The sequence below is a fragment of the Oryctolagus cuniculus genome, chromosome 16, assembly GCF_051225735.1.
Source record: "Oryctolagus cuniculus isolate XC-2025 breed Fujian yellow rabbit chromosome 16, ASM5122573v1, whole genome shotgun sequence".
Classification (NCBI taxonomy): Eukaryota; Metazoa; Chordata; class Mammalia; order Lagomorpha; family Leporidae; genus Oryctolagus; species Oryctolagus cuniculus.
Window position 1 is genome coordinate 74,767,342 of NC_142882.1, and position 27,958 is coordinate 74,795,299.

The 27,958-nt window shown below is 47.4% G+C and overlaps 1 long non-coding RNA gene across 5 annotated transcripts; it reads left to right on the top strand.

The window, feature by feature from the left end:
• Positions 1-8,888: 8,888 nt before the first annotated feature.
• LOC149121821 (uncharacterized) lies at positions 8,889-27,806 on the top strand. Of its 5 annotated transcripts, XR_016222705.1 has the most exons (4): positions 8,889-10,555; positions 11,344-11,486; positions 27,110-27,345; positions 27,574-27,804. It is a non-coding gene; the product is annotated as an uncharacterized LOC149121821 (long non-coding RNA). The 5 variants fall into 5 exon arrangements; XR_016222707.1 differs by lacking the exon at positions 11,344-11,486 and having other exon boundaries at positions 9,239-10,555; positions 27,110-27,233; positions 27,574-27,806; XR_016222703.1 differs by lacking the exon at positions 11,344-11,486 and having other exon boundaries at positions 9,708-10,555; positions 27,574-27,803.
• The last annotated feature ends 152 nt before the right edge of the window (positions 27,807-27,958 follow it).

The following is a 27,958-nucleotide window of genomic DNA, read 5'->3' on the forward strand; positions in this document are numbered from 1 at the left end:
GTTCATGCATCACACTCAGGGAGGACAGGGTGGTGCACCTCACACTGGCTGGTGTTTTGTTTTTGGCTAGTGTGCACATTATGATTCATTTTTATCAAGACCTATCCACTATGGGGAAAGCAACTTGGTAGAAGGAAGCAGCTCCCCGGAGACATTTTCTTAATTCATTTCTGCTGAAATAGTGTGACTGTTTTATCTCATCTGATAAAGAAAACAAATTTAAATATCATGAGATAATAATGCTTTTAAACTGAACCCTATGGATAACATTTATATTTCCACTATCAGGAGGCTCTGGCAAATAATTTTAATTGGAAATTTGGCACAAAGAGAAGGAAAGTTTTGCCCCTGATACATTTGTTATCTGCCTTCCCCCAGATCTGTTAGTTTCATGGATATCCCTCCTAAACCCATTTTAGCAGTCCAAATACTACCCCTCCTTTGTAATTTCTGTTTTACACTCAGCTTAAATGAGCTCTCAAAAAGAATAGATTTTTCATTAATTTATTTTGAGAAAAGCCTCCCAAATCAACTATTACAGGAAATTTAGTGATACCATTTGATTTCCTGAACCATCAACTACAGAATAAACATGAACATATCTGAAAAACTTGAGTGTATTTCCAGAACATTCTGTATGTTTTATTTAGTATCCACTTCCACAGTGGAAAATAATTTTTCTTTCCAATTCAAACAACATTGTACAGCCTCTAATAGGGCTTTTTGATTCTCTAAATTTTCTTCATTTTAGCAAGAATGTATATTTTTCTAGAAGAGTTCTTTCATGAGTGTAGATTCAGATTTATTAGTCAAAAAATTTCTGAGCTTACTTAAAATTGGAGTTGTGACTGGCATTGTGGTGCAGTGGTTAACTTGCCACTGGCAGCACCTGCATCCCATATTGGAGCTGCCGTTCAAGTCCAGGCTGCTCTACTTCCGATCCAGCTCCCTGCTACTGTGCCTGGGAAGGTAGTGGATAATGGTCCAAGTACTTAGGTCCCTGTCGCTCATGTGGGATATCCAGATGGAGTTCCTGGCTCCTGGCTTCCGCCTGGCCCAGACCTGGCTCTTGTAACCATTTGTGGAATAAACCAGGGGATGGAAGATTCTCTCTGTCTCTGTCTCTGTCTGTCTCTCCCTGTCTCTCTCTCTTTCTCTTTTTCCACCTCCCCATTCTGCCTTTTAAACAAATAAATTCTTTTAAAAAGATAAAATCAGGGACTTTTATCTATGTTATCAGGGCAAATGTTTGTGTTGAAAAGCAACTCATTTCTTGAAGAAAGTAGAATACATGTCTTAAAAGATCTTTTTAAATCTTAAAAAAAAGATTTTCTTAAAATTAGCTAATGAGAAATAAGGGATTGCAAAGAATTAACCATTCAGAGTCAGTATTTAGTCAAACAGAAGTATGTTACAGGACTCTGCCCTTTTTGGAACAGGATATAAAACCTGGTGAGTTTGGGGGTGGCCGTTTGGCCTGCGTGGGTGGAGGCCCTGGCTGGAATGCCTGTCTCCCACACCCGAGAGCCTGGGCTCTAGACCAGTGCCACTGCTGCTTCTGGCTTCAGACTAAAGCAGACCCCGAAAGTCAGAAGTGATGGGCCAAGTAGTTGGGTTCCTGGCACCTGTGTGAGAGGCCTGGTTTGCAGTTCCTGTTCCTGACTTTGCCTTGGGCCAGGCCCAGCTCTTGCAAGCTTTTGGGGACAGAACCAGTGAATGGGATTTTGTGCTCTCTTGCTCACTCTCTCTCTCCCTTCTTCCTTCCCTCCTCTATGTGTGTCACTCTGCCTCTGAAGTTTAAATTTTTTTTTTTTTTAAATTTGAAGTCTAGGTCTGTCTGCATTGTGGCATAGCAGGTAAAGCTACCACCTGCCATACCAGCATCCCATATGGGTGCTGGTTCATGTCCCTGATGCTCCACTTCCAATCCAGCTCCTTGCTAATGGCCTGGGAAAAAGCAGTGGAAGATGGCCCAAGTATCTGGGACCCTGTCACCCATGTGGGAGATCCAGATGAAGCTCCAGGCTCCTGTGACCTGGTCCAGTCTTGGCTGTCGCGGCCATTTGGGGAGCGAACAAGCAGATAGAAGATTCCCACCCACCCCCAAACTCTCCTCCTCTCTAACTCTACCAAAAAAATATTTGCCCAGATTTATACCTTTGTACCAAAATTGTCCATTGACCTGAACAATAGGATAGTCATGGAGATCTTGGTAAAAGCATCTCAGAGAAGTGTCAGGGCTGGTGCAAGACTGAGGGGCCCAGGGAGTGAATTGGAAGAAAGGAAGGGGAGATAGCAAGTGCAGTCAGTGTGTTCTTTGAAGAAATTTGGCTTTAAAGTAAGAGGAAAAAGACTGAGTAGTAGCTAAAAGGGGACCTGGAGTGTATTGGTTAAGTATTGCTAAATACCAAGCAACCCTAAAACTCTGGTTTCAAGCAATAAGCATTTAGGATAATAAGTATCTATGACTGAGTCAGATTTTTTATTTATTTGAAAGGCAGAGTTATGGGGGCAGAGGGTTGCAGAGAGGGAGGGAGGGAGGGAGGGAGAGAGAGAGAGAGAGAGAGGTCTTCCATCTGCTAGTTCACAGCACAGATGGCCACAACAGCTGGGGCTGGGCCAGGTCTCCAGCTGGGTGCAGGGGCCTAAGGAGTTGAGTTGGGCCATCTTTTACTGCTTTCCCAGGTGCATTAACAGGGAGCTGGATTGGAAATGGAATAGCTGGGACTCGAACCAGCACCCATGTGGGATGCCAGCACTGCAGGCAGCAGCTTAGCAATGCTGCCTCCGAGTCAGATGTTTTGATCTGAGCTTCACTGGGCTCACCTGTGCATCTGTGGTCACTTGCTGACTGGCTTAGGTAAGAGGATCCTGCTCACAGTTTTGAAAGTTGATTTTCTGTTGTCTGGACTGATAGAGGTGACTGGGGCAAATGTCTCTCATCATCCGGCAACATGGTTCACGTGGCCATGGCAGAGCTCTGAGAGCCATGTTCCGCAAGGTCTGTTGAGTCCTAATCATGAGCTGACCTGCCACGCTGTCTGTCACAAAGCACCCAAGTTCAAGGTATTGGGGAAGAGATTGACCTTTCCATAGGGGTAACTCCAAGGTTTCATTGTACAGTGCATCAGTAGGAATAAAAAATTGGGTCTACCTTTTGCAATCAATTGACTACATGAAATGAAGTCTGATTTTTTACAGTTGTTTTGTTTTTAGTGTTAACAGACTTGCTTGTGATTAAATGATGCTGGAAGGGAGTCGTCTAGAGGGGCAGGTTGATGATATGAGAGAGATCTCTGAAAGAAGGAAGTTTCTGACGTGGAGGGAGAACCTGCGATCCACAGCACAAATGGGAGTTAGCTGGAGTTCACCGCTTCCATTACAACAGGTGGGAAGGGGGACAGTTGGGTGCAGGGCAGAGACATGCGTTGACTGGGTAGTGGGATGTTGAATAAATTGGTTCCTTTTCACTGAGAAGAAAGAGGCACGTACATTGTCAAGGGTGAGAGGAGAGTTGGAAGGGTTGGATGTCTATGAATACAGACACCATCCTAGCCAGGGAAATAGGTTTGGATGAGATGCTGAAGACGACTTTAAGGTTCGGTCAGTTAGCAGGCTGCTGCTGTGTTCCCCAGCCACATTCAGCTGCTGCTTTGCAGGCGTGGATGAACTAGACTGTTCATCTAAGGGTGAAACTTGGCTGGGCCAGTGGGCTGGCAGGACAGTGGAGTAACAAAGGAGAAAGAGTGGTGGGTGGCTCGTGGAATACCCAGCAGACTGACAGAGAAGCAAAAATGGAAGGTGGCATGAATTCGTTTCCTAGACCTGCTCTAAGAAGTTCAAAATCAAGGTGTCAGCCAGTCTGGCTTCCTCTCCAGCTTCCCTCCTTGCCTGGCAGATGGCTGCCTTCTGTGTCCTCCCACGGTCCTCCCTCTCTGCACATGCGCGGTAGCTGTGTGCTAACACCCTCTTCTTGGACACCAGTCACAATGGAGGAAGACCCACCCACGTGACTTCATTTTATCTTTAAGTGTGTCTTTCATTAAATATTTTTTGAAATGTATTTTTATTCTATTTGAAAGGCAGAGAGAAAGGGCGGGAGGTGGTGGTGGTGGGATCTTCCATCCGTCGGTTCATTCCCCAAACGCCCTCTATAGCTAAGGCCGGACCTCATTGAAGCCAGGAGCTTGCAGCTCCATCTAGTGCCCCACATGGGTGGCAGGGACTCACATACTCAGTCATCCTCTGCCGCCTCCCAGGGTGCTCAGCAGCAGCAAGCTGGAAGCAGAGGTGGAGCTGGGACCCAACGTAGGCGCCCTCGTGTGGGAGGCGGGCATCCCAAGAGGCAGCTGAGCTGCTGCATCAAATACCCGCGCCTTCGTTCTATCTTAATTAACCTCCCGAAGGGCTCTGTTTCCACACACAGTCATGTTTAAGGGCCTGGCAGTTAAGACTTTCGACCATATGCATTTTGGAGGGACACAATGCAGCCCAGAACAGTGGTGACAATTGGGAAATGAAAGGATTAAGTCCAAGAACCAGTGTCTTGGGAGTGGATAAGAGAGAATTAGAACACGCATTGGTGTTCAGACAGTGGGACACCTGCATTTATTACTTCAGAGGAGTCTCTGCCCCTCAGGCTTTGGCCAAGTTTAAAGCAAGGCTTTGAGAGTGGGGGACTGGACAGGAAAAGGGGAACTGTGCGCCCAGGAGGCCAGCATTCCGGGGGTGTTTTCCCTGGAAGTGGCAGCCACTCAAGCTGAAGCAGGACTGGGGTCCAGGGACCTGTGGTCACAAGGCCCTCTGTGTTGCTCTTTGAGCCAAAGTCAGGTAAGACTGAAATGCTGGGAACATGAATGTGACTCTCCCGTCACTAAATCACGGATTTTGAATTCTGTTCCACAAATTTGCCTTCCTAGTGCCTCATCACTATGGTTACCATGTTTTCCAAACCAAAAACCTGAGACACATAAGCTGGCCATGGGACATAAATTCAAAACCTGAGGGTCCCAGGCCTTCACTCTGAGTAGTTAATGATGGTAGTAAGGTATACCAAGTGAGCCCATGTTGCAGTAATAACAGTAATAGCATAAACCAAGTGAATGCCTATTATATGCCAAATCATACACTGAGCCTTTAACATTTTTTTTAAGATTTATTTATTTGGAAGGCAGTGTGACAGAGAGAGAGGGAGAGTGCATGCCCTGCCCGAGGCTTAGGGCCCAGGACAACCAGAGCTGGATTCTGGACAGGTCGAGAACAACTTGAGTTAAGGGCTTACATCTCCTTTACTCACAGTGGCAGTGAGAAAGGCACAAGGAACAGTGGAGAGACCACAGAAGATAGCTGCCTTTGTGTCCATGGCAACAGCCAGACACACACACACACACACACACACACACATACACATCTACATACACACACAGCCACTCCGCCACAAACTAACTATAAAGGCAACCGTGAACATGTCCACATCCAAGCACAGGCAGCCATGCCTAGCTTGCGTATGAGTTTACTAAAGACAAAAGCGGTCCAGAGCCGATCCATTAGGTAACAGATTTGTGGGCAGCTGGCCAAGCAGGTGAGCCTGTCAGTTACCATGACACCAGTTAGCATAGATAGAGAGATGGGAGCACAGAGATATGGGGGGATGGGCAAAAGGCATGAACTGGAAAAGCACCATAGTCCCAACCTCATCTCCGAGAGAGAGAGAGAGAGAGAGAGAGAGAGAATATCTTCCACCTGTTAGTATACTCCCCAAAAGGCTGCAACAGCCAGGGTTAGGCCAGGCCAAAGCCAGGAGCCAGCAACTCCCACACCTGTGGCAAGGGCCCAAGTACTTGTGCCATCTTCTGCTGCTTTCCCAAGTACATGAGTGAGGAGCTGGATTGGAAGTTGGAAGAAGAGCATGTGGGACTGGAACCAGCATTCTGATACAGGATGCCAGTACCACAAGGGGAGGCTTAAGCCACTGCACCACAGTGCTGGCCTTGTTCTAGCAATACAGGGCAAAAATCAAGTCAGACACTTGTATACCATGTTTAAATCTTCAATCCATTTGGAATCACCCTTGAGGTATGTTGTAGAGAGGAAGGCGTTTCTGCTACATGGCTCTCAGTTCACTGAGGCCCTGTTGTGGTAGTGATCATCCTCTTCCCCACTGTGCTGCACTGTCACCTTTGTCACAAGTCAGGTGAGCAGACGTGGTGGTTATGTTTCCGGGGTCTCTAACCTGTTCCATTACTTTATTTATTGTTGCAAGGTTACCATACCAGAAAAGCTTGAGGACAGAAGCATTTTGCATTTTGGGTTTTTTTTTCACATTTTTGGAGTATTTGCATATACAAAATGAGGTATCTTGGGGGTAGGATCTGAATCTGTGAAACCTGGAATTCAGGTGCATCCTGTACACTACATACATACCCTGCAGATCAGTCTGTATGATGTTTGGAGTGCATCTGTGTTTTGACTGTGAGCTGTCAAGAGTTTAGGTGTGGAATTTTCCACTTGTGATGTCATGTTGGCATTCAAAAATCTTCATATTTTGGAGCATGTTGGATTTTGGATTTTCGGATTAGAGATGTCAACACGTATGTGTATCTGAAGAGCACATTTAACAGAAGTAACCACCTTATCCAAAGAGGTGAAACCGCATTAAGAATGAATGGAAGCCGGCGCCGTGGCTCAATAGGCTAATCCTCCACCTTGCGGCGCCGGCACACCGGGTTCTAGTCCCGGTTGGGGCACCGGATTCTGTCCCGGTTGCCCCTCTTCCAGGCCAGCTCTCTGCTATGGCCAGGGAGTGCAGTGGAGGATGGCCCAGGTGCTTGGGCCCTGCACCCCATGGGAGACCAGGAAAAGCACCTGGATCCTGGCTCCTGCCATCGGATCAGCGTGGTGCGCCGGCTGCAGCGGCGGCCATTGGAGGGTGAACCAACGGCAAAGGAAGACCTTTCTCTCTCTGTCTCTCTCTCTCACTGTCCACTCTGCCTGTCAAAAAAAAAAAAAAAAAAAAAGAATGAATGGAACAAGGTTCAAGTGAGACAGATGTGGATTTATCATCATTCCAACGTTCATTAAGAACGTTGGTTCACTCCCCAAATGGCCACTACGGCCAGCGCTGTGCCTATCCGAAGCCAGGAGCCAGGTGTTTTCTCCTGGTTTCCCATGTGGGTGCAGGACCCAAGCACCTGGACCATCCTCCACTGCCTTCCTGGGCCACAGCAGAGAGCTGGACTGGAAGAGGAGCAACAGGGATTAGAACCCAGCACCCATATGGGATGCCGGCACCACAGGCGGAGGATTAACCAAGTGAGCCATGGTGCTGGCCCTTGGCTAGTAATTATAACTAGCCATCAAATCCCAGTCTTTACTTTCATTCTACTTGGCAAATACTAGCTACCCTGGGATTATGAAGGAAAAATACACAGAAAGGTAGCAACTTGACTAAAGCATGACTAGGAGATTAAATCGGGATTAGGATGCACTGCTCGTTCCTTAGCTCAGACGCTTGCATTTCCTGACTTGCTGCCAGGAATCTATAAATGGTGGAAGCAGGTTTTGCAGGCAATTTATATCTCTAGCAAGAACGGGTCCTCCAAAAATTATTTTTTTCTTCTCTCTCCTGTCTGTCTCTCACCTTCTTCTTACCACTTCTATTTTTTCTCCACCTCAATTTCTTCACTTCACCTTTCTTTTCTTCTTATGGTTTAAACCCAACTGCTTGTGCTGCTTCCTGGAGCATTTCCCTGCAGCTCCGTGGAAGGCCGAGCACCAAGCAGTGTCTGGGAAGTGAAATGGTCCTGCACTTGCAATGCTCTCGTACAGCAACCCAGCCTGCTCACAGTGGCTGTGCAAGGTTACCTTGACTCAGAGATGGTTCGACTATTTGCAAAGTGATTTTAAATCCACCCTACAGCTATGTTTGGGGAAGTGGGCGGTTGGCATGATGGTTAAGAAGCCTCTTGAGAGTCGAGTCCTAGTCCCAGCTCCACGCCCGATTCCAGCTTCCTCTTCACGTGCACCCAGTAGGCAGCAGGTGCTGGCTCAGTCCTTGGATGCTTGCCACCCACATGGGAGACCGGGATGGAGTTCCAGGCACTGATTTCTGTGTCGCTCAGCCCTGTTGGCTCTAGGCATTTGGGAAATGAGCCAGCAGGTGGGAAACCTCTGTTGGTCTTTCAAAAAAAAAAAAAAAAAAAAACCACAACAACAACCCCCTCCCCCGCCCTGAATACAGTGGTTCTATCATGCCCTAGCTAGAGCACGTGGTGCGTACCAGCTCATAGCCGGATGTGGTGCCCAGGTCTGCCCCTGTTGTGGACGGATGCCTCAGCTGTCACTCAATGAGGGCTGCAGGCACTGGCATCATCTGCCGAGTCCCCTTGCTCTGCTTCAAGGCTCCGGAAGCAGCAGTTATGATTCCCACGTGCTGTGCCTGATCAGCTATGTTTTATTTGGGTCCTAAAGAATAGGAGAGACTGAAATTTAACATCAGTCATTTTTTTAAAGACCTGAGCTCATGCAATTCCTCTGGGGAGCTGAGAGAAGAAAACATAGGGAAAGAAGCCCAAAATTCTCTCTGGAGGCACATTTCACACTAACGGTTAATATGCAGAAGTCATTTAAATGGAATAAAGCTTTTAATTTCAGGATGCATAAGGAATGCCTGAAGACCATTTTTAAAAGCAGAAATAACCATTTTTCCTCCACTTGCAGAATCTGAGGCTGTTTTTTAGCTTTATTAAATGCTATATGCCTCAGGCTTTGCTTTTTAATAATTCCATTTTCCCTGGAACTGTAACTTGGAACCATTCTGGGATCTAATAGTGCCCTGGAATTTTAAGCATGTGAGGAGGATAATTGAGAAACTCCATTATGTTTGCCTCCCCCAGTTCCTCAGAGAGCAGTTACAGACACGTCTGGCACCATCTAAAACCCAGAGCCCTTCACACTTTGGGCAGAGTCCAAGATTTCTAAACCTCTGTGTCCTGGTCACAGACCATGAATGCGGCTTGTGTCTGGGAGCAAAGTAGAAAGCGTGGAAAGAGAAGTGGGGGGGCCTTTGAGTCGGTGACGGGACCCCCCACCCCAGACCTGGAAGGGGCAAAAACAATGACCGCTCTCTTCACGCCCCCGGATTTCTGGAATTCAGGTACAGAAAACGAAGATGCTCTCTGCGGGTCTAGAACTGGATTCTTCCGCTTCTTCCGGGTCTCCGCCCCTCCCCTCGGGCCACCCCCAGCTCCTCTGTCCCCTCCCTAATGCTAACGTCGAAGAGAGGTGTGGAGTCCGCTGGAACCTCTGCCCCGCGCTCCGAATTCCAGGAGGTGCATTTGCGGGCGTGCCCGTTCCTAGAATCCACTGCCTGCTGGCGTGGGCTGGAGGTTGGAGGCTTCGTTCATTAAAAGTCCGGGCTCGTGTAACGAATCCGTCGCTCTAAGGAGCCCGAGCCCGAGCTGCATGATAAAATCCCCCGGCTGCTGCGAGACGGAGGTTTTGCCGTGGTCTCTGGGACACGAGACAGCTGTCTTGTCCGCTTCATCCCCACACACAGCCCCATCCGCTGCCGATAGGACTCTGCAGAGCCCATTTCAACATCAGATTGGAAGGGAATGGAAAGTTGTAAGCAGAAATGAAGAGAAACTCCACTGGAATTAATTTCGTTTTCTCGGCAGCTTGCTTTGCGGAGGCTAAATTTATTCAGCTGAGAGTGTTGAGGCAGTGGGTGGGGGTGGGGTGATGTTTACCAGCCCTCCTTGGTCACAGCCCTCAGACTCAGCTCCAGGGGAAATCAAACGGCCAGCCATTGTGTAATGAGAAGTGAACTGCACGGGGAAAACAGACAGGGCTGGTGCACACCCGCATCACTCTGCTAATTTACTTCTCGGCTTTGTGTTGCCTGCTGTCCTGGTGCACCCCGAGCCGCAAACTCACTGCAATCCAATAGCTTGCATGTTCTTCTCTTACACATGGTAGGCTCCTTCAGAGCCAGAATCACGGCTTGCTTCTGTGTATCCTGGGCCCCAGTGTAGAACAGTGATGGAGAGCATGAACAAACACCCAGGCAGAATTCCCAGGGACAAGGGAGTAAAACATCAGAGAAAGTGTTTTCGAAAATTAGAAAAATCATGCACGTGAGAAGTCCTTGTCCATTGCCGAACATTTCAAATAGTGAAGGAAATCAGAATTTTCAGAGGACCGTGTGCATGGTCGAAAATCCCTTTTTTCTGCTTTTATTTGTGCGAGGCTGAGTTTTGGGTCACCTTGCCCCGGCTTCAGTGCCCACTTGTTGGGTCAAATGCCAGTGGAGGTGTGGCTGTAAAGGCGTTTTGAAGACACGTGGGATTAATACTTAAGCGAGTAGACTGAGTAGAGCACATTGTCTTCTACCGGGCTGGGCCTCATCCGAACAGTGTGGAAGCCTTACGAGCAACACCTGACGCCCTGTGCGGAAGCAGGGGCTGTGCCTCTGGCTGCCTCTGGACATGAGCGGCACCATCAGCTCTTCCCTGGGAGGCTCTCCACCCCGCAGACTTCAAGCTTACCCCAACCGGTGAGCTACGCCTTCAAATCAGTCTCTTTCTCTTTCCATCCTACTGGTTTAGTTGCTTTGGAAAACACTGATATATAAAGTAACATTTACCTTGTTTGAGAACATCAATGTAATTGGGAACTGACAATGAGTGTGTTGGCTGTTCTTGCTACTATTGAAATGTTGACGCTTTTTTTAAAAAAAGATTTATTTATTTGAAATGTAGAGTTAGAGAGCGAGAGAGCGACAGAGTGAGAGAGCGCAGGCACTTCCATCTGCTGGTTCACTCCCCAAATGGCTGCAATGGCCGGAGTTGGGCAGATCCGAAGCCAGGAACCAGGAGCTTCTTCCGGGTCTTCCATGTGGTGCAGGGGCTCAAGCACTTTGGCCATCTTCCACTGCTTTCCAAGGCACATTAGCAGGGTGCTAGATTGGAAGAGGAGCAGTCAGGACTGGAACCGACGTCCACAGGGGATACCAGTGCCGCGGCAATGCTGCACCCTCTGCCCCAGAAATGTTAACACTTTAACAAGGAGTCCTGCAGGGAAATAGAGGAGACACCTGGACATTTGCTCCGCCTAAGGGAACACACGTGAACATTTTTCTAGTCTGATCACTCGGGCCTCATTTTCAGCCACAGATATTCTTCAAGGGGAAGGTGACACCGGCATGTGCTTGGGTTATTGACTGATTAGCTAGCAAGGCAAAAGTGGCATCAGATCTGAGAGGCAAATAACAGTGTCCTTCATCCTCCCCAGCCATCTAGATGGAGTCAATAACTAATTTCCTATTGAATGCTGACTCTTTAGAGTGCTGAATTACCTCTTACTGGAACTGAAAAACAAGTTGAAGAGCTTATACCCTCGCTATAAAAGCACACTACCTACAAAAGGAGTCCAGATGAAACCCACATGTGGACAGCAGATCCATGCTGGGGAATGATACCTACTAGGTAAATGAAGTTTCTTACAATCTTAGCTTTTTCATCCAGTTCTGAAATTTCATTCTAACGTAAAACAAATAGTATTTGGAGTTTTATGAAGCAAAAATATTGCCTATTATTAAGGAAATACAAAAAGGATACTATATCAAATAGCATCTTTTTTATTTTTAAAATTTTTTTGACAGAGTGGACAGTGAGAGAGAGACAGAGATAAAGGTCTTCCTTTGTCGTTGGTTCACCCCCCCCCCAATGGCCGCTGCGGCTGGCGCACCGCGCTGATCTGAAGCCAGAAGCCAGGTGCTTCTCCTGGTCTCCCATGGGGGTGCAGAGCCCAAGGACCTGGGCCATCCTCCACTGCACTCCTAGGCCACAGCAGAAAGATGGACTGGAAGAGGAGCAACCGGGCCAGAATCCGGCACCCTGACCGGGACTAAAACCCAGGATGCTGGCGCTGCAGGCGGAGGATTAGCCTATTGAGCCACGGCGCCGGCCCTCAAATAGTATCTTTATAAATCCAAGAATGACTTAATGGAAACATTGGGGAAATATCTTAGGCATATCTAAATGAAACAGACCTAGACTGTTTAACAACAACAACAATGAAAAGAGTTATTTATTTGAAAGGCAGAGCAAACAGACACACAAACAGGGAGAGAGAGAAACCTTCCATCTGCTGGTTCTCTCCCCAGATGGCTGCAGTAGTGAGAGCTGGGCCAGGCTGCAGCCGGGAGCTTGGATCTCCATCTGGGTCTTCCATGTGGGTGGCGGGGACCCAACCACCAGGGCCATCATCTGCTGTCTTCCAGGTACGCTAGCAGGCAGCAGGCTGGGAAGCGGAGGAGCTAGGACTTGAACTAGCACTCTCATACGGGATGCAGCTGACCAAGTAGCTGAGTCAAGGCCTTCATTTTGCAGAGTGCAGACCTCAGTTCCTGGAGGTAGGATGCTTTGCCCAGTCATTTAGCCAGGGACTTTGATGAGTTGATCTATCTAGTCACACAGCTAGCTATATGGTAAGATTACTACCTAAAAACAGCTCTCGCTACCAAGTTTCTGCTCTGGGTGTTTGGAAATGGGGTAAATGACCCACTAGTTGTCTGGTTCTGGCCTCAGAGTCTGATGGTGAAGAAACTGCAATTATAGCCTCTGGCTCTGGGCTGCTCCCAGGTTGCAGGTGCCGGGGGGGGGGGGGGGGGGGGGAGGGCAGCTCAGCTCTGAGTCACACCTGTGAAGCTGGTGGGCTCCGGGCAGTCAGATTCCTGAAACAGAACCTCAGCTGGTTTCATAGGGGAAATGGGCTAGAACCAGGAGGCGGGCACAGCTGTAGCTACTTGCAATGCTGCTCGGGGGTTATTCACAGAGCAGCTCAGAAAGTGGAGCTGGAACTGAAGGGCGTTCAAGGGGTCTCTCGAGTGTGACCCCTAGGCCTAGAGCATGATCTACACTCAAGTGTGTTAGAATTTTAAATCCACATGACCAAACTGTGTCTCACAATCTCAAGGTCCCGATAGGCCCTATCCAGTCCACTGTTCTCTGGAAGCAGGTTGTAATTTAGACAGCCCCAGGGCAAGTTTGATTAGGCCGTCCATCCACTTCCAGGCATTGCACTCTGAGCGTTGTTTTACAGTCATCATTGACTAGTGCTCGTAAAACACCAGTTCTCCTTTACATACTACTGAGTCTCAGCTGTAATTTTCACAATGCAGTTTCTTCTAATTCAGCTGTCATTCCAGAACTTTTTTTTTTAAAAAAAGAAGTATTTATTTATTTGAAAGGCAGAGTGACAGAGAAAGAGAGAGACAGAGAAACTTGCCATCTACTGGTTGGCTCCCCCAAATGACATCAGTCAGGTCTAGTCTGGCTGAAGCCAGGAGCCGAGAACTCCATCCAGGTCTCCCACATGGGTAGCAGGGGCCCAAGCACTGGGGCCGTCATCCACTGCCTTTCCAGGTTCATCAGCAGGAGGCTGGGTCAGAAGTGGAGCAGACAGGACTACAAATGGCACTCCGATGGGAGATGCGGCATCCCAAGCAGTGGCTTAACCCACCGGGCCACAACACTGGCTCCTCCATCTCTCTTCAGGATTAGGTTAGAAGGTAACCATTGGTCAGCGTTGCTAGGGCAATGGATCTATCTCAGAACAGAACCCAGTGACTGAGTAGGTGTTGAGACAGTCGGTGGAGGTAAGCAAGGTGACCACTGTTTTGCCCTTCCCACCTGGATGCAGGGTGGGCAGCAAACGCCTGCTCAGCGGGGGAGTGGGCTGCCTGTGCCCTGAGAAGCCATGGTACCACACCAGGTCTGGTCCCCGGGGATCACAAGGTTAGCAGTGTTCCCCTGTTTGAAGCAGTACTCAGCGTGAGTCTCGCACTGGTTTTGTTGATTGACCGCTGCACGGAACGCTGCCCAGCCCCAGGTCTTTGTCCTTCCCTGGTGCAAACTCCAGGTCTTCCTGCCTTGGCTCAGTGCCCTTCATGTGTGCACCTCACTGCCACTCACAGGCAGTGCCTTCAGTGACCCAAAAGCGAAAGAACAGAGTGATTCCTAACACACCGAGCGTCTGTGCAACATCACGCTTAAGCAATATCCTCAAACTCTTTCTTTGGCAAAATGCCATCCATGTTTCTTTTTTTATTTTCCTAATTTGTTTAAAGAGACTTAGTTCTTTATTTCAAAGAGTTCCAGAGAGAGAGAGAGAGAGATCTTCCGTCAGCTGGTTCACTCCCCAGATGGCCACAACAACCAGTGTTGAGCCAGGACATTGTCAGGAGCTTCATCCAGGTCTCCCACAGGGTGATGGGGACCCAAAGACTTGGGCCACATTCCACTGCTTGTCCCGGATCATTATCAGGGAGCTGGAATGACAGTGGAGCAGCTGGGCCACAAACTGGCGCCCATGTGGGATGCTGGCATCACAGGCAGCAGCTTAACCTGCTGCACCACAACCCTGGCCCCATCCGTGTTTCTTTGGTGGATTTTGAGTTTGGTTTAATGTCAGCTCTGGTTGTCCCATTCATTTCCCTCATGTCCCTGCCAATTACAAGATCATAAACATCGTGTTCTTTAACACTCCTAAGAGCCAAACCAAAAACTCTGAGAGGACTTCAAAGAGCTCACAGGAAATACATATTATGAAAAACCAGGCATGGATTTGAAGAACTGTTGCACTACAATAGATTTATCTTTGAGTTACATTCTCCATGAACTCTCTGAAGTCCCCTCATGCTTCCCTGCTTCCTCTTGCTCCCTGTGGAGGTCTAACCTGTTGGGGTCATAATTTCTATTCTCCCCCACGTGTAGGAAAGTCTGCTAACCATTGCCCATGTAATTAGCAAGACATTCATGCTTGCTTCTGCTGTATCTGGTTCTTGTAAATCAAATTATTAGACTTAGATAACAAGGAAGAGGCTCGCTGGTGTAACTCACGACAGTAATCCCCAGGGAGGGCAGACAGTGAGGAGAAAGGGTCTCTCTGCCCAGGGCCTGCTTCCATCCCAGCATGGTCAAGGCTAGGATGGCCGGATAGCCAGGGGGAGAGCAGACCAGAGACGCTGTCATTCAAGACAGGAGATGCACTGATGGCCCAGATGCGGCACTGTCTATTCATTCCTTTCTTATTTTCCATTTTCTATATATATTTATTTATTTGAAAGGCAGAGTGACACAGAGAGGGAGAGACAGAGATCTTTTATCCACTGTGTACTTCTCAAATGGCCACAATGGCCAGGGCTGGGACAGGCTAAAGCCAGGAGCTCAGAACTCCATCTGGGTCTCCCACATGAGTGGCAGGGTCCTATGTAAATGAGCCACCTTCCCCTGCCTTCCCAGGCACATTAGCAGGGGGCTGGATTGGAAGTGGAGTGGCCAGGATTCAAACCAGCACTCTTGTGGGAAGCTGGTGTGGCAGGTGTACCGCAATGCTGGCCCTTCTCATTTCTTTCTCTGGCTGAGTGGGAACTGCTTTTTGTTCAGGTTGAAAAGTTAACGCAATTAGTAGTATTTGAAAAATGATTGAAGAAATGTGACTGCTTTTACAAGCCAGAGGTCTTCAGCAACAACATGTAATTTTTATATGTATGAAATGAAGGGCATAGCTTAGATCTAAGTTTCATGTCTGCCTTGGGAATTCTAGAATAACAGAGCCGGCTGTGAGTCCGGTTTCTATAAGAACATTCTCAGACTCCTGGGAGAAAAGGCAAAAGCAACTTCAGGTCTGATAGATTGCTGAGGGAGGGGCCCCCTCCACTGAGCAGAGATCTTTCCCCATGAGAACACGGTCAGGGAGAGCTGGGGCTGCCTGTAGCTCACTGGTGGCAGAGCAAGTCCAGGGCCAAAGGGAGAAGTTGTTGTTCATATTCTTAGCAACGCCATCCGCAGATGGTCCTCACCGGGGACAAAAGTCAGGTCCATAAAGGCTAAGGTCAGAATCGCATTGGGTCAGATTGAGAGCAGGATGGGACTGTGTGAGGGCAACACAATTGTTGCTGAGGTAACGCCGGCGTTTTGGTTGTTAGAAGAAAGTAGGAGGTGGCTTGGTTGGAGCCAAAGGAACAGGTGCAAAGCAACCTGTTGGCAGAACACTGAATTACCTGTATGCTGTGTGGCAACCACTAGTGACCTTCATACCCATGCTGGATGGAGGCCAAGACCTTCTTTTCTTCCTAACACTTAAAATATTTAATTGGCACACAATTACTTTTCTTTAAGGCATGGAGTATGATATTAAAACATGTGTTCACATATCATGTGTATTGATCAGATCAGGGTAATTACCATATTCATTACCTCAAACATTTGTCATTTGTGTTGGGAACATTTGAAATTCTCTCAAGTAGCCATTTCGAAATATTTAATCAATTATTGTCAACCACAGTTACCTGCTGTACTATAGAATAGTAGAAGTTATTCCTTCATTGTACAGTACCCCAAACCCATTAACTGTCCTCTCTCCATCTTCCCTTCCCAGTATCCAGAACCTGTGTTCTACTCTCTCTCTCTCTGTTAAGTCAACTTGTTGAGCTTCCACACATAAGTGAGAATATGTGGCATTTGTCTTTCTGTGCCTGGCCCATTTCTCTTAACAGAAGTTATCCAGTTCCATCCATGTTGCCTCAAACGACTGAATTCATTTGTTCCACATTTAAATAGTATTCCATAGTGTATATACACCACATTTTCCTTATCCATCCCTCTGAGGATGGGCACGTAGGCCGATTCATCTCTTGGCTATCATGAATCATGCTGCGATAAGCATGGGAGTGCAGATAGTTCTTTGACATACTGATTCCTAGTGGTGGGACTGCTGGATGATGTAGTGGTTCTACTGTTTTCTGAGGAATCTCAAAGCTGTTTTACATAATGGCTGTACTAATTTACATTCCCATCAACACCATAGGGGAGTTCCTTTTTCTCTGCATCCTTGCAGGCATTTGCTATTTTTTGTGTTTTTGATAACAGCCATTCTAACTGGGATGAGGTGATATCTTTTTGTGATTTTGACTTTTCATTTCTCTGATTAGGGATATCGAGTGTTTTTGTCTATGTAAATTTGTCATTCTTTTGAGAAATGTCTATCAGATTATTAGCATAATTTTAAATCAGATTTTTTGCTGTTTTTTTTTTAATTCTTAATAGTTTGCACATATATCCTTCCATTCTGTAGGTTGACTCTTATGTTTGAAGAAAACATAAGGAAAGTGCTTCACAACATTGGTTTGGGCATAGAGTGTTTGGATTTGATCCCCAAAAGCACAGGCAAAAAAAAATTCATAATTTGACAAATATTACATGGGTCAAGCAAAATTTCTTGGACTGTGGGATGAGAGCCATCCTGTTCTCTTCTTCCCTGAACCAGCTTTGCAGGAGCTGGAGCACAGGGGAGCATTGGGAGCAGGGAAGCCCACGTGTCCAGGTGGCAGCAGATGTAGCCACGTGATCAGCACTGCGCAGACCATGGCCATGTGCCCCCTGCAAAACAGACACAGACGGCCACAGAGGAAGAGAAAACACCACCCAGGTCTTTGGGACTGGGGAGAGTTCTGGGTGAGGAAACTACAGTGTGTGCTTCCCCACGCTTTGCTTCCCGCCTCATCTGTGGAAATCCTGCAGAACGAGGCTGGGACAGGAACTCCTCTGCTCCTCACAGTCGCCATCAAGCTTCCTCCTTGCAACACACAACATAAGCATAATTCAAAAGGTTCATGCAAATTAAGAGGCATTTATTTTGGCACAAAACGTTGGAATCCATGCAGTTTGTTCATGATATACAATTTCTGTGAACTTCTTAACATTCTTCTCATGCATTTTATAATTTTTTCCATCAAATACATGTATCTTCTAATTCTGTTTTCCATGAACTTTTGGAGTCTGCTCGTACATTGTCCCATGGCTGTGCCTTAGTCTTTGTTCAGCTGAATGGCACTGAGCCACCCTCCCACAGTGAGCTCTCAGTGGCCTCTCATGAAACCTACAGGGCAGTGCCCAGCCTGACGTGGCTCCTGCTGCCACCTGCGTCTCCCACAGCTCTCCTCCTCTGCGTCCCCTCACTGCCGGCCACACTGGCATCCTTTCCGGCCTCCAGCTCATGGTTTGCACTTGCTCTTCCCTCTTCCCGGAAGGCTCTTCCCAGTTCTGGACAACAGCTCATTTGATCTTGATCTCTCAAGTCCCTGCTCCAGGGTGATGGCCTGCTGTGACCTCTCTGTTTAGATTCACCTGCCACATCGTTTGTTGGTTCACTTTTTCTTGCCTCGTCTGAGAGCAGGTGCCTTGGATGTCATGCTCACTCTCTCTCCAGGACCTAGCACACTGTCTTGTGCATAATGGGTGCTCCAGTGAAGTTGTATTGTTTGAATGGATGAATGGAAAAGTTTTCAGGAAAGCAGGGTTGGGAGGAGAGGGTGAGAGAAGGAACAGGCCCCACAGCTGTACGCATCATTGAAGGGATTCCCAGTCATTGCCACATCAACCCATTCACCCCATCCTCCCCACTGCGTGGCCATCGTTAATCCATTCACCCCATCCACCCCACCGCGTGGCCATAGTTCTCTCTCATGCCTCTTGTCCCTTGACCCAAACCAGGGATGGCAGCTGCAGACATTGCAGATTTTGATCATACAGGAGGTAGGTTCCAAGGTCCTGTGTGAAGGAAAAAGATCGTTATTCTCTACACGTTCAAGTTCATAGCTGAGGCCTTGATGAGAAAAGACAATTTAGCACAAGAAAAGCATACACATTTATTCAAGAGACGTTTTCACTGAGAAGGAGGCCTTCATCAGGAAATGAAGACCTAGAGGAAGAAGGTTGAGCAGTCCTTCTTACAGGGTTTCTAAGGAGTCGCTAGTGGTGAGCAGCCCTAGGACTCAGCACACCGAGTGAAAGGCAGCAAGACTTTTCTGGGTGTCCCTGTGTCCTTGGCTCCTTTCCTCTGGTTATACGGAGGGCAGCTCTCACATGAGGGCTTATAACTCACTCCTTGGGCAGGTGAGCAAATGTTTCAGAGGTTTTATGACCTGCTTCAGGGGAGAAAAGCAGAGGGTGGGGGCAGGAAATGTGAGAGGCAACTTTCCCATTTCATTTGTTTTTTCCAGGGGGTCATATTTTGGGGGTAGTGTTGATATGGGCAATGAATATATTAATTGCTGATGCAGGTTCTTGTCTCTGCCATAAATAGAAATACTAAGTGGAGACTAGTATTGTGTGCAAATAGGAATAGAATCTATTTAACAGTGAGGCAAGAAACGTACATTCACATGTGAGTATAGGCTGCCCCACAGAAACAAATGCCCATAATGAGTCGGCCAGAGGGTTATCTATGAACAAGACAGAAAATGAGAACAGTACCTGTAAGCAGAAACAAGAGCAGTATTTCTTTTGTTTTTTCAAATGTCATTATAGTAGTTTTTATTTGCCAAAGTATGAAAGTGCTTAAATTAAAAGGCAATTTTTATTGGTCAAGTAAAGAGCTAACTAGTACAATCAGTTCTATAATTTCTGGGTTATTGCCATGTTTTCTGGCTTTGAATGTTTCCTATCTACTTTTTTTAAAGATTTATTTTGAAAGGCAGAGTTTACAGAGAGAGGGAGAGACAGAGAAAGAGAGAGAGAGATCTTCCATCCACTGGTTCACTCCCCAAATGGCTGCAGTGGCTGGAGCTAGGCAATCCAAAGCCAGGAGCCGGGAGCTTCATCTGGCTCTCCCACATGTGTGCAGGAACTCAAGCACTTGGTCCGTCTTATGCTGCTTCCCCAGGCATGTTAGCAGGGAGCTGGATTGGAAGAGGGGTAGCTGGGACTTGAACTGGTGCCCATGTAGGATGTCAGTGTTTCAGGTGGTGGTTTTACCCACTATGCCACAACACCAGTCCCTATCTACTTTGACCTGGTTTTAGGTATATAGCATATTTTTAAAAATCATCACATTTATGAAGAGACAAGTACAACTTGAGATGCATGACCTTCTAACTGAAATTAAGTACCAAAACCTCTCTTTCTCTCTCAGAGCAGTACTTCTAAGTGCAGTCCACAGTAAAAAGAAAGCTCTCTCAATGCCTTCTACTCCTTTTTGTACAGCGGGGGATGCTGCTTGATAGGATATCCAAATGAGGTGGGCTCTTAGCATGTGCGCTGGTCCCATCTGTGAGAGGTGCATCCTGGAGGTGGGGATATCAAGCCCACAGTTGAAGAAATAGGGTTACACTGCAGGGCTCCAAGGATTCCAGCTCACCTAAACCTTAACTGCCTAGGCATGCTGTATCAGTGTGCCCTGGCCGCGGCCGTTCTGTGACATGAAGAGCTTGGCAAATCCTGTGTCGTCTTAGAACATCTATTCCGTCTGCTTGCCACAGTGTCTGAAGTCCTTCCATGAGCCCTGCTCAGTCACGCCTTTGAATTTTAAAACGTTGCCTCCTGGGGCCTCCCTCTTGTGAGTGTTCTGGGCAGGGGAAAAGGAATGATTGTCACCAACCACACAGAGCAAGCCTCCTGCTGCCCAGTTCCCGGGGCTGAAACAAACCAGGGGAGGCTCTTGCCAGACATAAAAAGAACCCAGTGACCACCACTCCTACCCTCATGGCAAAAGCAAACCCATTAGGAAACAGAAGCGTCATTTTTAAAAAGTGTTTGAAATGTAGGGGAAAATAATAGCTCCCCAGAAGATTCTTAGGGGAAACAGACCACTGTGACAAAAGACAGGGAAAACAAACGGAAGTTTATTAATACACGTATTTCATATGTACGTGGAGCTATCCAAAGAATGAGCAGTTCAAAGAGGAGAATTTAAGTTCCATTACATATGATCTTCAAAAAGCAGTGCGTTTTTCCAGGGAAGTGACCAGACAAAAGAAAAGGACTTTGAGTCCTTGTAAGTGACGACTTGGGGAAAGGTAAACAAATGGCAGATAAAAGTTGCTTAGGAAAGCTGGTTAATATAAATTCCTCTGGTACCACTGCCAGCAGATAAGGGGCAAAGCTGTCTTGAGTGGATGGCCTTTGTTCTCTCTGATAGGGGAGTTTTTATAAATCTGTGTTCTGCTTTTAGGCAAACAGAAGGAAGGCAGAGAGTGCTCCTGAGTCCCATTCTTTTTATTTGCCTACAGCTCAGCCATTCCCCATCTTTCAGGGAAGTGTGGGCCGTCCTCCCGTAGAGGCAAGTGATGGGTGCCACAGGCAGCCTGGTGCTCAGTAGCTCAGTGGTACAGATCAGATCGATGGGGGCCTTCTGTGGCTCCACCAAAGCTGTCACTCAGCTCAGAGGGCATGGCCTCCCTGACTGCTTTTGGGTGCCCCTCTTCCACAAGTGTGAGATTGACAGGGTTGGACAGATGCTGGCCCTGAACCTGCCCAGCCTGCCTGATGAGGTAATTGTGAGGCTAGGAGGTGATCAAAGTTAAGCGCTCTTCTAAGCTATGCAAATGTAAGCATTGCCATCCACTCAAGCAGTGCTGCCCTGGGCTGGGGCTGCCCCGCCCTCTGCCTCTCTAATTACCTGGGAGAGTTTCCAACAAGAAAATCATTTGATCCTGGCACATTCTATGCTGTAACTGTCAGTGCTTGTAGATGTCTTAGCCAGTTTTCTGTTGCTAATAACACAATATCACAGACTGGGTTTTTGTTTGTTTGTTTTCCTTTTCAAAGAGGTTTCCTTGGCTCACCATTCTGGTGGCTAGAAAGTCCAAACAGCTGTGTCCCAACACGGCAGCTGGCATCACATGGCAGAAGCACATGTGAGAGAGCTCGCAGGCAAAGGAGTGAACCAAGGAAGCCAAACTCTCTTTGTTACTACCCATTCTTGCAGGAACTAATCCAGTTCCATGAGACCTGGAGCACTCTCTCAAGATAGCCTTAATCCATGCATCAGCCCCAGAATCTAACTACTCCACATTAGGACACACCACTGAGAGATCTGCCTCCTCCCAACACCATTACATTGGGGGCCAGCCTGCAGCACATAAACCAAATCCAGACCATAGCGGTATATGGCACCTTGAAAGGAAACACCTTTCCCTCTCCCACTCTTACATTTTTCATTTTTCTGTTGCATCACTTCAACCCCATACATAGGCATACTTCCAAAGTCAGCCCCCCTGACCTCACACGTGTCTTCAGCCAGGAAGTTACATCCCATTGATGTTGACCTCTGTGACCCCGCCCATTCCCTGGAGGGCTGGTGGACTCTACCAGTGTCTCTGGCAGTCATTGCCAAAGCCTTCTGAAAACCCACGCTGCTCTGACTTAGCTAGACCTTTGATGGAGGTTTCTGACTTTGTAATTCACACGTAGGCCCTTGAATGCGTCAAGTCTTAATTTCTTTTGCAACTGAAATTTTGGCTCTTGTGTTTGCTTTGCTTACCAGGCAGTCACTAAAGCACAAAGCTTTCTATTTCAGTAGCTCAGGCTTTGTTTGAGTTATTTGTATTGTAGCTCATGGATTCTTTCCCACAACCTTGGTTTAATCCAGGCCCCAGAGGTGTACTGCATTCACATTTCCTTCAAGTAGTATAACCAAAACAGCTCACAGATAACCAAGAAAGAATTAAATCTGAAAGTGTTAGGGAAAGAGGGGCAGAACAGAGAGGAGGCAGAAATACAAATCTACAGCCAGACCAAATTTATCCAGAGAAAATAAATCTGCAGAGGTGACCAACTGCCACCATGCTCACGGACCAAACACACAGCAGAGGCCCCAACCCCAGCAGGCTGGACCTTTCTATATCTTAGGGGAGCTAGGGGTGGGAGTCAGGGCAGTAGGTGGAGTTGAGCTTCTCCATACTGGTTCTTCCTGTTTGGCCCACTGGCTTCCAAACCTGAGGAAGAATGCAAGGGGTGGGGTGGGGAATAATACAGGGTGTGAGAAGAAACTGATCTCTTGAAAGAAGGCAGGGAATCAAGAACCTGAAATGGCTGAGGCTTCTGTCCTTGTCCCATTAGTCCTGACTCTGAGTATAGATAAGGAGATGGCCTGCCAAATTCTTTCTGGCTACTTCCTGCCAATATGGGGTGTAGATGTGGGATGAGGATCTGTACTCTGGATCACATCATTCCTGCAAGAAACTTTGGAATAAGTTAATTACACTTGGCAGAAATAGCACTATGATTATGAGGATAAGAGGAGATATTAGAGACATTGATATTAGGAGATATTAGAGCCTAGGGAGGACATGATGGCCAAAGTGGGGAAGACAAAGAGGAAAATCCCAAAGCAAGAGTCCTGTCCAGTTAGCAGGAAGACAGGTGTATGCATGGATGCTACCGGGAAAGAACACTCCCATTTTGTTTAGTGTGTACGTGCTGGCAAGGAGCTGTGGGATGGAGTCAGTCCGGCCTGTTTCTAGTCCTGGGCTCCCTCGTTTCCTCCCTCTGCTTATGGAAACCCTGGCTGCTGTCAGGGGTTTGGGCGAGGATGAAGCTGAGTTCTTCAGGCTGAGTAGGGGCAGAGTAGGGACCCATGGTCCAGACAGGGTCCCAGCAGGTAGCCTCTTGAGGGGGCTGCAGCACCAGCTCACAGAAATGGTCTCTGTTCAAGGTTTCAAGTGCATGGCCAACTAGAATTGTATTACCTGGAATAAATGAATCAAACAGGCAGATTAAATACACGGAGTCCAAAACAAAGGACAGTCATTAGATCATCTAAGAGAGGTGCTGTCCAGGCCAGGAGGGAGTTTTCCCATTGCTAGACAAAGAGAAACTGACAGAAGAAAAAAGGTAAAGTCATAAAGGAAGGTCAAGGTTGACTCTTCTAACACACCTATTTTTTTAGACAAAGAAAAGCTTGAAGATTGCTCAAGCAACTTGACCAAATGCACATCAATAGACTGTATTATCTGGAACCATGGCCTGCTGCTTCCAGCCCCACCTGGTTCCTGGGAAGACAGGGAGTGCTTTGGTAAGGAGAGCCAAGGCAAACCCTGCCCAACTAGCATACTGCTTAGGGTTCGCTTCAGTTGGCCTGTAACAGAAAGTGAATGTGTGGCAGTGTTCTGAACAAATATCTACCTACATATCTATATTATGCAAGTTTTTTATGAAAAAGAAGTCACAAGGTAAACAGTCCCTGAATGGCTTGGAACCTCTAGAGTGTCATCGAGTAATCTGGGCTGCTCCTAGATTCGCCACGAACCTTCTGCAAAAGGTGTCCACAGCCCTTCCATCGTCGGGTTGGATTTCCAACACCGCATCCATGTTTCAGGCAGGAAGATGGAGATGAGCAACAGGCATTTATGCCGCTGAGTGAGTCCCTCTTGGAGGAGAACTCTTCAGAATTCCCCCATTCTATGCCTTCTGTCTACATCTCATTGCCTAGATGTGTGCTCTCTGATTATTTTCAGCTTCAGAAGAGGTAGGTCCATGAGCGCCCTGGAGAAAACTGGTGTTCTGTGAATAAGGAAGAAGAGGAAAAATCCAATAGGCAGTAAGCAGTCTCCCCACACTGGGGAAGGTTTGCTGTCGGTGCCAACAGGGAGAAATATACCTGGGGAGAAACATGGGGAAGAAGAGCCAAGTGTAGTGGGAAGCCCTCCTTTCACATAATCCCCTGGCAGCCTTTCAAACAGTTGATTGCTCGCTCCCTCTTAAGCACCTGTAAGGGAAAGGGGAGCAGGACAGAGAGAAGACAGGATACGAACTCAAAGCCAAGACAAATTTATTCAAGAAGAAAAATAAATTTGCAGAAGTGGCCAGCTGTCAGTGTACACAGAGATGGAACACGTGGCAGAGGGCACGGTCGTCCTGCGGGCTGGGTAGGTCTTGTACATCTTAGTGGGAGCTAAGGGCCCAGAGGGAGGATGGGGGCAGTCATCGCTGGTGAATTTCTCCATGCAGGTTTTCTCGGGCTTTCACACTTGGAAAAGAATGCAGGGAGTGAGATGGGCTGAGCTGGTCTCTTGAAAGAAGGCAAGGGGAAAGGGTGAGAGGGAATTTGTCTACTTTCAGGCAAGGAGCTGAAATGGCTGAGGCTTATGTCCTTGTTTCATTGTTCCATCAGCACCCACTTCTCCCTTGGCTTCTAGGAAATCCCCTGGTTTTCTCCTCTAACATTCGCCTTTTCTTCTCGGTCTTATGGCAGGTGGCCCTGCGTCTCAAGCCAAGGACTTCTCCCTGGAGGGTTCACCCAGCCCCGGGCTTGTGTATTCCTTATATGCTGAGGACTCCCCAGTTTTATCTCTGCCCCTGCCCTACCTTCTAGTCTCCCACATCTGTCTGCCTGAATCCCCCATTTAGGTGTTTAATGGGCCTGTCCATTCTAACACACCAAAGCCAAATTTTTTTTTCAGCCCCTGTCCTAGTTGCCTTTTTGTGTTGCTGTAACAGAATACCCCAGACTGAGTAATTTATAAAAAAAAGAAATTTATTTATCAAAAATCTGGTATTGCGGCGTAACAGGTCAAGCTGCCACCTGTGATGCCAGCACTCCATATGGGCACTACTTCCAGTCTTGGCTGCACTTCTAATTCAGCTCCCTGCTCTGGCCTGGGAAAAGCAGCAGAAGATGGCTCAAGTGCTTGGGCCCCTGCACCCACATGGGAGACCTGGGAGAAACTCCTGGCTTCGGCCTGGCCCAACCTTGGCCATGTGGTCATCTGGGGAGTGAACCAACCAGTGGATGGAAGATCTCTCTCTCTCTCTCTCTCCTCTCTGTCTTTGTAATTCTGACTTTAAAATAATAATAAAATCTTTTTTAAAAAAAATATGGAGACTGGAAAGTCCCATATCAGGAGACCAGTATCTGGTAAAGGCCTTGTTACTACATAATAACATGCTAGCAGATATAGCATGGGGAGAGGGAGAGGGAGAGAGGGAGGAAGGGAGGGAGAGAAAGAAGAGAAAAGGAGGGGAGGGGAAGGGAGGGGAGGGTCCAGAAAAGAAGGGGATCAAAGTCACTTTTACAGTAAACCCTCTCTTGCAATTACAAACCTCCTGCAATAATGACATCAACTCGTTCTTAATGGACTCACCACATCCTCAACACTATTGTATTGAGAGTTGACTTTCTAGTACATGTGCTCTGGGGGGCATGTTTAAACCATAGCAGCCTCCACAGATTTCTCCCCTCATGTTCTGTATTTGCATAACCACCATTCACACACTCAAGCCAAAAGCCCAGTGTCATCCTCCACCTCTCTTATTTTCTCCTTTTCCAAGGTAAGTCCTTCTAAGCGAATGCGCAAGCCGAGCCCCTGCCACCAAGTCCAACCCTATGTTCCTGGCCCAAGCCTCTACCATGCGAGTTCTTGGCAGGCCCATCCCTCTTCGCCACTGTCCTCATTCCAGTCCTGCTCTTCCATGGTCACGTCTTCACACTGCAGCCGGAGCCGGTCTTATAAATGTGAATGGCATATGTCCTTGCTATGTGGCTTTGAATTATTTTAAACACAGTTTACTATGTGAGCGACATGCATATGTTTTGTGAAAAGAAAACGAAATGTAATCCTCCTGCTCCTGGGAACATTAGGCCAACCATATATGTGAGTTAGTCGCCTCAACTATTGGACTCCAAAATACATACATGCCTAAGGTGTTGGCAGACACTTTGAGAGCTGAGTGTTTCAAGGCTGCTTTCTGCTAGCCTTGGAGCTGTTCTCTGAAACCTGTCCCACTAACCACGGGCACCAGCACGCCTCCCTAGAACGGTGGGATCTTGTTGATTGTTGTGGATCTCTGCTGTTTTGGTCAGGGATCTCTCTAGAGGATGCCTTGTAGGAGGGATCCCTCAAAACTTGGCATAGTCTTAATGGAGGTCTGCTTCTGTATTAATTGAGCAACTAGTCTTTAATAACTGGACTCAATGCCAAATTGAAACTCAGCAGCCTCCATCCTACGTGAACAACTAAACTTCAGTAATTGGACTCTAATTGGAGCTCACCTCCTGTGTGGTTAATAGGCCTTGTCTGCTAAATGCATTTCCTATGAGATTTGTTCTCATTCTTTCCCCCCTGTTTAAGCATTGAAATGAAAGACCCCCGCCCAACGCCCGACTCTTAGCATGGCAATAATCTATGTGATTCGTGAAATCAGACTTTAATCCTCTTTCTTTTAACCATACAAAGTGGTCCTCTTGGAAATTGGCGAATGGCTTCTAGAACCTTCTTTAGTCTCTATAACCAATTCTGTTTCCTCCATTGTTCATACTTCTCTAGCTACTGGCCTGCTTGCTGGTTCTTAAACACCAAGCATGTTCCTGCTACAGAGTCTGCACTTGGCTGTTCCCCACGCAGGAATTCTTTGCCTCCAGAGCACTCCGTTGCCCATTCCTTCTGCTGAGTAAGTCACAGCCGCCGTGTCGCTTCTTCAGAGAGGTCATCTCTGCCAGCATGGTGCCCGCTGTTCTTCATGTGCTTACCTGGCATTATTTCACGTTCACAGCATCTACAAGGTACTGCAAAGAGTTTGTGGAAATTGGAATTAGATGATTAGCTCATTTAGGAGCAAAATGGTTGGAAAATATGTATAGTTGTTTTTTTTTTTTTTCATAATATACATTTCTGTAAACTTTTTGAAGTGGGGCTAGCACTGTGGCACAGAGGGTTAACACCCTGGCCTGAAGTGCTGGCATCCCATATGGGCACTGGTTTGAGACCTGTCTGCTCTGCTTCCGATCCAGCTCTCTTCAGTGGCCTGGGAAAGCAGTAGAAGATGGCCCAAGTCCTTGAGCCCCTGCACCCACGTGGGAGACTCAGAAGAAGTTCCTGGCTCCTGGCTTTAGATTGGCGCAGCTCTGGCTGTTGTGGCCAATTAGGGAGTGAACCTTCAGATGGAAGACCTCTCTCTCTCTCTCTGCCTTTCCTCTCTCTGTGTAACTCTGACTTGCAAATAAATAAATTAATTAAAAAAAAAACTTTTTTGAAGTAACCTCATAGAGCCATATAACACTATGGCTATGCTGATTGGCTTATTTGCATTTTCTGTCTGTCTGCTCCAGGAATCTAGTGTTGTTCAACTTTATCTCCAGTGCCTGTTCAGTGGTGAGCCAGTGAATGAACAAGTGA